We start from the raw sequence: 8,966 nt of genomic DNA, 5'->3' as shown, positions 1-8,966 counted from the left end.
CTGAGGCGGGGCTGTGGTCAGCCTCAGGGTCTGGGTCAAGGCATGCCTGGCCAGGTCTAGGCATGGCTGCAGCAGTGTGGAAGCATAGCGTAGCTTGGGCAGGGGCCAAGGGCAAGAGGCTGAATTTCAAAGCCACGTCCTGGTGAAGGATGGGCAGCCCACAGCTCTTCCAGGCCCACCAGCTGCACTGTCTGTAAGTTGGCCTTGTGCCCAAGCAGCCAAACCCCCCACCCTGCACAGGGAAATATCCTCAGCGCCCTGATGGACTAGCAGAGGTGAATTCCATATATTTAAAATGCATTTATCAAGTGCATTACTTAATTTTTTGATGTGCGAAGTGGGGCAAATTTCACAAGGGTTATCTGAATGTTACGTAGAATTCTGAAGAAACTGGCAAGTAGAAGTTAGAGAGATTGCACAGACACTACTCTGCTGGGTGTGCAGTGCTTGTAAAGTGTGGGGGCAACATTAACCTGCTTAATGGTAATAATTTGTTGTAGTAAGGCTATTTGTGTTTTATTTTAGAAACATTGGCTGTATTAGAGTTGCTTCATTCTGGGACTATTTTAGAGGTGTTGGGTTTTTTTGTTGTTCATAACCTCCATTTTTTGTAGTAGATTTTGCAATGCATTCTGATTTACTTGTTTGTACTGCTCATTTCTCTGATTAGTTATTCTAATAGTGCTTCAGGGAACAGTGTTGCACCTTGCATCTGCATTGAAAAGATTTTTATTAAATCCAGTTATGAGACTACAATTCCGTATGTCCGTGCATTTCCCTCAGCAGTCAGGCTGGTTGAGAGATGAAGCCTTGGTGCTCAACTCCAGATTTTTTTTCTGCAAATAAAAAAGCAAATAAAGTTGAAGATGTCTTCCAGTCAGTTACCTACAAGGGCAAAATGTCTGTTTAGATTTTCCTCAGTGTTCCCCACAGTTCCTTCCCAATAAAGAAAACTGTATTGATTGTCTGGATTTGAAACCTAATAGTTATTTTAAGTTTTTAATGCTTGCAGGAATAGACTTCCATTTTTCTAGGCACCTAGGAAGAGGTTTTATGTTAAACTGAGGTAATCTGGTTAAAAAGACACCTACTTGTTACGGTAAAATCTGAATGTTACCAACAGGATCCACTGGCAGTTCATTATGATAAGACTGACAGCTAATTTTTTCAGAAGCTAAAACTGCTATTACTTTATAGTGAAAGTATGCTAACTGGTGTAGTCTTGCTGTGGTTAAAGGTCAATAATTCAGTGAAGAGGATAGATGCTCTTATTTAAAGGAATTCACAGTTAATTTTTATTGGAAAACAATAGCTGAAGGTTAAAATTTGTAAACACAAAGGTATTTGTCAGCTTCTGCATAACATTTTCCTTTCAAGGGGAAATCCGGGAGTACAAATGCTTTGATGTGGCAGTAAATGTTACCTTAGCTAAGACTGAAGACTCATTTCTTGATTTTGATTTTAATTAAACTGTCATAAATTAAATCTGCTGCTGTTGTCTTTAGCTGAGCTGATACATGATTTATATGGATATACAGAAAATAAAAATTCCCTGATTCCAGAAAACATTTTTTCAACTAGATTTAAGAGGCTACAAATACAATTAATAGTATATGAGGCACACAAATTGAAAATTGGTCATGCAGTCATTTTTTGCATTTGAATTTTTATTCAGGTAGAAAGTTTTGTGTCAACAAAGTTCATGCAGCATACTGGATTTTGGTTACTGTATTATAAATAATTGGTGCATGTGCATTTATGTTACTGTATATGGGTGGAGCTTTATATAGGTAGAACTTCAAGGAAAAAATATCTAGTAATTATTCTCTTTCAGGTATTTTATAAACACTGCCTCAATCAGAAAGAATATGTATTTAGTAGGAAATTACTGGCATCCGTCTCTGAATTACTCAAGTTTGCATTAAGATTTCAGGTTCTTGCTTTCTATAAAAGCACCACTGTTATTTTGATAATCACAAAATTTCTTAAATACACAGCAGCACTCTTCACTGAACATGTGGATAGCTGAATCAGTCTCAAAGAATGTATACAGGCAATAACTATGTTCCTACAGCTGTTTGCTCGTTTCTTCCTTACAAAAAAGGAGCTTTTTTTGTAAAAGGGAGAATTGCTATTCACTAGTGGAGCTGAAGATTATTAATAGAGACTCATTTTTTCTTGTCTTTAAATTTTGTCATTACCTTCCAGTACAGAGCTTCCTCATGGATTACTAAGTAGCTCATTAAAGCTGTTTTTTAGATTTGCCTTTTTTGTTTTGTTCTTGCTGTTTTCTCATTTTGCTAGCATGTAGATGGGGGTGGGGAGTGGGAAATAAGGGAGAGAGCATGTTCCAGAGGATGCCAGGATGACTGCAGTTATTGGATGGCTGCTGTCTGATGGATGGAAAAAGGAGGAGTAAACCTTTCAGTCTGTACTGACGGAGCTGAAACACAGAAACCCGATTTACAGGTAAGGGTGAAAAAAATTCTTGTTCTGAATAGCTATTGTTGATCCTTCCCACAATGTTTCTTAGGTGTAAAAATGCATGTGCTAGCATTTTATTGTTTGTTCCTCGTTAATGACTTTGAAGCAGCTTTTCAGGTTATTATTTCTCCTGCCTAGGAGGCTTCAACCGATGTGAGAGCCATAGTGAAATCATAGGCATGCCTGATGCTATCTGTCAACTTTCTCATGTGACAGTATAGGCATTGCATCTCATTGATGCTGAAGTTGTTCAGTAAGCTGTAGGAAGAGATGACTTTTGTGTGATGGAAATGCTCGCTGTTGAAAATGCAGTGTATGCTACCAGCAGGAAAATAGTGCTGGAAGATCTAAAAATATTTTCTTTGAGTTTGGATGGCAAAAGGACTTGCAAATGAACTGCTTCTAAAGCAGTATGTGTTTTATTTAGTGTTGAACATACAGTAAGAATGGCTCTTCAGAGCGACTCTTAAAGGGCTTTTGTGGATTTTTGCATTATTTTTAGGTTTGGAATGAATGTGATTTATAATTCAGTCATAAAATTATCTTTGTCATAAAGGAAAACATGATGCATATAATTAAATTATGTGCCCAAGACAGACAAATCTTATAGTACCTACAGCAGTTACGTACCAGTTTTAATAAACTGTTGAAATAGTAGAACAGATTCCATACAAGCTGAGTTTAGGTGTTAGCAGCTGCTAGTAGTTCACAGATGCTGGTGATGGCAAGTAGCAAAGAACTTGGCTTGATACAGAAAATAGATTTGTTTATCAAACCACATTATTTGAGGGTATAGGTCTGCAGGCACGGGCAGAAGTCCTGGCCCCACCGAAAGAATTGGAGATTTTTGATACTGGCTTTACTGGGCTAATGATTTCAACATGTCAGCTCTCTGTTGACTTATTTCTGTTTTATGTGTAGCAAACAATTGTTATACTACAGGACCCCATTTTGCTGATTTGAAGCAGAAATCTTAATTGAAATAAATGAATTATGATTGTAAATTGTTACCGATGTATGGGGGGGGGGGTGTGGTTTTTTTTTTTTTTAAATTAAGCAGACATGTGCATTATTACACATTAGTGAGGGAAACAGCACTATGGTGGGAAGCATTTTGGTTTAGATAACTATGTATTTGGTGTATTTAATCTCTTGAGTATCTGCAGTAGTTCCTTTAAGATAATTAAGTAACCACTCTATATTTCTAATGTCACCTCTTTTCTGGAATTTCTTGAAGTTAATTATATTATTAGGAAATATCTAATCTATAAGCAGTTATCAGTATATACATTTTATGGAAGAGGTTCCTTATTTTAAAATAATAAAAAGCAGTTGTTAATTCTTATTACACTTGTCCATGTCTTTTGAATGCTGTATTCTTAATTAATCCATTGATAGAAAAACTGAGAATGTTATTTTGTGATCAAATAGTTTTTAAATAGTTAATTGTTCATCTTTGTACTACATTGAAAATATAATAATGGGATTATTTAGTTGTCACTGTCCATTTATATAGCACTGAAATAAAAAATTAGAAGCTTTCTGCTTGGTTTGACAGTGTAGAGTCATAAAATATATTTATAAAGCTAAAATACTGGAATTTAGTTTTAATAGATTTCAGAGATTAAAATCAGTAACTGCATGTATCCATTTTTGTTGTATTCACTGAGAGTGAATGCCTTTAGAGCAGACCCAAAATTATTTAAAAAGTGATGTTATTAAAGAAAAACTGGACAAGGTTAATAAAACTCTTACCAAGTACTAAAAAGGACTGGAAGAAGCTCTGTCCCCTGTCCAATTATTTATACACCTTACCAGCTGCAAGCATCTGGAGTGGTGTCCTTTTCTCCTAGCAATTTCTTCAGAGAATGGAGCCTGGTATGTTTGCTAAACAAACAATCAAAAAAAAAAACTTAGAGCAACTGTCAGCAATTCACAAAATTATTCTAAAAGACTGATGAATTGTTTTTTTTTTAATACTGGAATGTGAACACTGGTAAATAATACTGACTGAAAAATTGATGAGTTGCATCCTAACATTTATTACTTGTAGGGAATGGATATCTAGCTGAAAGCATAAGCACAACTGTTAAATTACAATCTCAAATCTGTGTATTCCAGTCACTTTTCTTTTCCCCTTCAAATAAGAAATCTGAGTCAAAGCAGCTCCAGTAAGAGAGAGGAGTTGATGAAAACAGATCTAGTTGCACATGTATTTAAATTATTCTGTCTCCTTGGAAACGCTGTTGCTGCAGATGGATTTCGCTTTTGGTGGCTAAAATTATCTACCGCTTAATAATGACAGCATAAAAGATACTGAATAAAACTACTGTGTTGTCACTAGTCTTAAAGTTCCCTAATGATTCAGGTATTCTATGTGCATTTTCTGCCCAATGTTCCCTATCAGCTGCTGCCAGCACTCACCAGCTTGGTAGAAGTGAGATAAGCTCATTAGCTTTGGTTGCAGACCCTGCAGAGAAGGGAGAGTGTGTGGGGGAAGTAGGATAGCTGAAGAGTTTGAAAGCAGGTGGAAAGTTGGGCGGGGCGGGGGGGGGAGTTCACATTCATGGTGATGGTGCAGGTATGTGTTCTGTAATATTTGAGAACAGCCTTATTCCCAGTGAAGTCAATGGTAGGAGGAGCATGCTTAAGCCCTGCCTTTGTAAGTTAACAATTTGTAAATAAAAGAAGGTCTTTCTGCTTTATTTATTGCAGAATCTTTAGTGAACACTTCCTTAGCAGTTGTATGTGTAGATAATTTAAATATCACACAAACCATTCCAAGTCAAATATTAAATTACCTTAAACAAAAGCCAAAACCTAAATTACTAAAGAACTTCTTGTAAGCAAGGAATAGCACTACATTACTTAGCATTACTGAGAGATTTCATCCTTTAAAGAATTCTTTTCAATTAAGAAAGTGTAGCCACAACTTTTTTTCCATTTCTTAATTATTTATACCTTCCACATAACACAACTTCTTTTGTTGTTAGCTGTTATTTAGTATATATGAAAAAACCACTTCTATTTTTTGACCTCTCCATTGCCATTGTATGGCATCCTGCTTGTGCCCAGAGAACAGAACAAATGACAAATGTTTCCTCAGTGCTGCATGGTGGGCTATGTATATGTCTTTTATTCTTTTATTCTGGTGATTTATATGTGATTTGTTGTAGCATAGATCAAAATTGCTGATGAATTTTCCATTACTTAATGAGGCATTTTTCCTGTTCTGCAGTGTCTCAAAGGCAACATTAAAATATTACAAGGTATTGTTACACATATAAATAATTCTCTGCAAATTAATACTAAAATCTATTTTTAGCTGACAACACAAATACCAAAGGTCACTTAAAGTAAAAGTTGAATACTTGGTTTTGATTAATGAAATGAGTAAGAGGAAAGGATCTGGTATCTTTCATTCTATAAGAGACTATTAACATATTAATAAGGCACATTATTAAATGGGTTATAGAAACTTTCCTGTGAGGACAATAAAATTTAATCATAGCAGGCCTTCTTATTGAGAATAATTTGTTTTTTATTAAGATGAACAAACCTGGATTGCTTTAATTTTGAAGACTCCTTTCCTATAGTATTTAATTTAAGATTCCCTGAGAAAAGAAGTAAATGTAAACATTATTTGAAGATGTAAAGGTGTGATAAGTGGCTGGAAGTAGCATCTGCGTATTTTACAATGGTAGTCGAGTTGTGCCAATGTGACATGAATCCTTTGATTTCTGGATATAGAAGAAGAAGTTCTCATCTGCTGAAAATTCTAATGAGAAAGTTTGCACATCATTATGGCTAGGTTGTGGAAGATAGTGATGATAACACAGAAAAACTACTACTTTTTTTGTTGTGGTTTGGTTTTTTATAATAAATTGCAGGCAGATGCGCTGAGGGTGTTGCCAGGCTATTTGTTCATGCCCGAAGAGAGTTCTGTGCTATACAGCTAATATCAGACCCCACAGGTGAGGACAGACTATTTTACCACATTTGTCACTCTCCAAACCCACCAAAACCCAAACTCTTGTTTCTAAATTCTAATCTCTAATTCGTCTTGTTTCTAAATTCTAATCTCCTAAAACTAGACATTTGTCATCTTGTCACATGTAAGTAGTACCATTATTGTCAGTAATTACGGTAAGAGCAAGGTATGAAGGATTTGGTCCTTTGTTATCAAAAATTTGCATGTATGCTCCCCTGTCCCCCGTCAGACACACACACACGCACCCTCCGTACATAAACTGTTAAGCTGGAAGAGTTTGCTCCTGTCTTTTCAGATAAAAGAGGAAAACCTAGTTCAGAGTTACTTTTGAAAGTATGTTCCAGTACATTTTTGTGTCACAAGTTCATATTGCACTTCTTGGAGTTCAGATGTTTTAGTGTTGGGAGGATTGGGTTTTTTGTTTGGTTGATAGAGTGTTTGGTTGGGTTTTTGTGGGTTTTTTGTTTGGATGTTTTGTTGTTGTTGAAACTCTGTTAAATGCTACAGATTTCAGAGGAGAGAATGGCTAACCCTGTGTCAAGATGCAGATACCATGAGGCAGAAGGGGAGAGCTGTTGAATTCATGTTTTCTCTGCTGGCTTTGGCAGTGGTGAATGAGCAGCCAGGCTGTGAGTTAAATAGCGTGCAACAGGGAGCTAAGTAGCATGTATCAGGGCTGTAGAGGTGTGAGGGCCCCTTTGGCATATACCAGTCTTGACTGTGCTGTACTTTGGCAGGAGCATACTGAGATACACAAGGTATCCTGCCATGCTGTGCAGTTCCTCTGCAGGCAGTGCACAAGATTGATGTTGATGAAAGACCAGTGTGGAAGATCAGTACTGAAATAGACTGAAGACAGGTCGCAGGGCGCCAATTAATAATACTATCTGGGCTCATCTGGGCAAAATTTATATTAAAGACCACTTATTTCCAGCACTCTGGAAGCTGATGGCACCACTGCAGAGCTGGACCCTACTGCCATTCTTGTAGCTGGGAGCAGCATAATGCAAAGCCGCTGTGTCAAAAACATGCAGAAAACACTACTGCCAGTCTTGAAACCTCACTCCAGTTGCTAGGGAGGGGCTAAGCAAGCCAAATGTTCTCTGTCCTTTTGCAAAGAATTGCAATAGGATGTGATGTTAGTATGCTGCCTCCCATAGAGTAGATGGACCAGTTCTTCCTATCACCTGCATGCTCACTCTTTAAGAGGCTGTGTATCTGTAGAAGTTGGTAGGACTGGTGTTTTTATGTTTTCACATTTAAATTTTATGAAGAGCTGTGACATCTCCTGGCCAGAGCTCTGCTGCAAGCAGTCCTGCAATACAGTCTAAAAAGTAGTATGCCTTTTCTGGGACCCGACATCGAAACTTAAAAATTTATTCTGAAATACAGATACTTCTGCAGTGGAGGCCAAATATTTTATGGTTTGGTTTTTTTCCTGTTCAAACAGAAGTAAGAGAAAATCTTCGACAGACATTTTCAGTGAAGATTTTAATTGATTTAATTTTGTCATCAAAGCTTAAAAGAAGTGGCCAATACCAGGTCTTCAGCAGTATTACCTGAAGACTTTGGAAAGGACTTTGACAGGCTCAGCTAAAAGTGTTCTAGATGACTTGGATGGAGGTTAGGCATTATGAACCTGAGTTTATGAGCCGACTTCAGCATGACTTTCTCCTGAATCTCCTGTTTGTCTGTAGGGCTCAGTCATTTATGCAACCTTCACTCTTGTAGAAGCAGTTCTTGCTGCAGCAAGCTTAGAAAATTGTTACAAATGAAACACAAGCTCAAACTAAACAGCTTGTGTGGGCAAATGTCATCTTGACAGGAAAACCCTCTCACTGAATGCCTCTGAATCCCCTTCTACCAGGTTGTGCCTTTGTCATTGGAGACTAATGCTAAGCTCCTGGATGCCTGGTTGAATTATCATTGCCTCTTATTCATCTCATTTTGCTCTCTGGGGAGTGTGCTGAGAGAAGACTTAGGAGAACTAGCCTAGAATTTTCTTCTGTTGGCCAAATTACATGAGCATTTCATTCAACTGTTGACATCAGTTGATGTAGCTAAGAATTGAACTTGGGCATCAGGAGGCTGTTTCACTGCTGCTGTATGTGGGAGTTTTATACGTGGATGATGGAGAGGGGGATATTTACAAGCTTGGTGTGTGTAGGACCTTATGAGATGCTTCTGGAGGACTAAGGGAGCCAGATCTACTGCCATTGCATCTACTGCATGTAGAGGCAGAAAGTGAGCATATGCCAACATCCTTTCTGCATTCTAAATTCATTGCCAGTGGAGTTAGTTGGTGTGTGTTAGAGCATACAACAATGTGTAGGCAGTCTAGAAGATAAGTGGATTAGTACTCAAGTGTGAAATCAGGAGTGCTGTAAAGTGATGGTATAGAAACACTGCAAAGAGCAGACTTGGCAGGATTGGGCTTGCAATGCCAGAACAGATTCCCCAGGTTGAATTGTGCAGCCTTATCTTGCAGGAT

The 8,966-nt window shown here is 37.6% G+C and overlaps 1 protein-coding gene across 10 annotated transcripts in view; it reads left to right on the top strand.

Annotated features, from left to right (window-relative positions):
* Nucleotides 1-8,966, top strand: part of CSRNP3 (cysteine and serine rich nuclear protein 3) — a 106,315-nt gene that overhangs the window by 17,331 nt on the left and 80,018 nt on the right. The window contains exon 1 of one of the 10 annotated variants that reach the window (XM_075756766.1): nt 230-2,469. The exons of 8 other annotated variants lie outside the window; for them this stretch is intronic. The gene's annotated coding sequence lies outside the window, so the exon portion shown is untranslated. Of the gene's footprint in view, nt 1-229; nt 2,470-8,966 lie in introns of those variants that run through there. One more of the 10 variants, XM_075756769.1, reaches the window with a different exon arrangement.

Source organism: Balearica regulorum, chromosome 6 (genome assembly GCF_011004875.1).
Source record: "Balearica regulorum gibbericeps isolate bBalReg1 chromosome 6, bBalReg1.pri, whole genome shotgun sequence".
Classification (NCBI taxonomy): domain Eukaryota; kingdom Metazoa; phylum Chordata; class Aves; order Gruiformes; family Gruidae; genus Balearica; species Balearica regulorum.
This window is presented reverse-complemented; position numbering and strand designations above follow the sequence as displayed.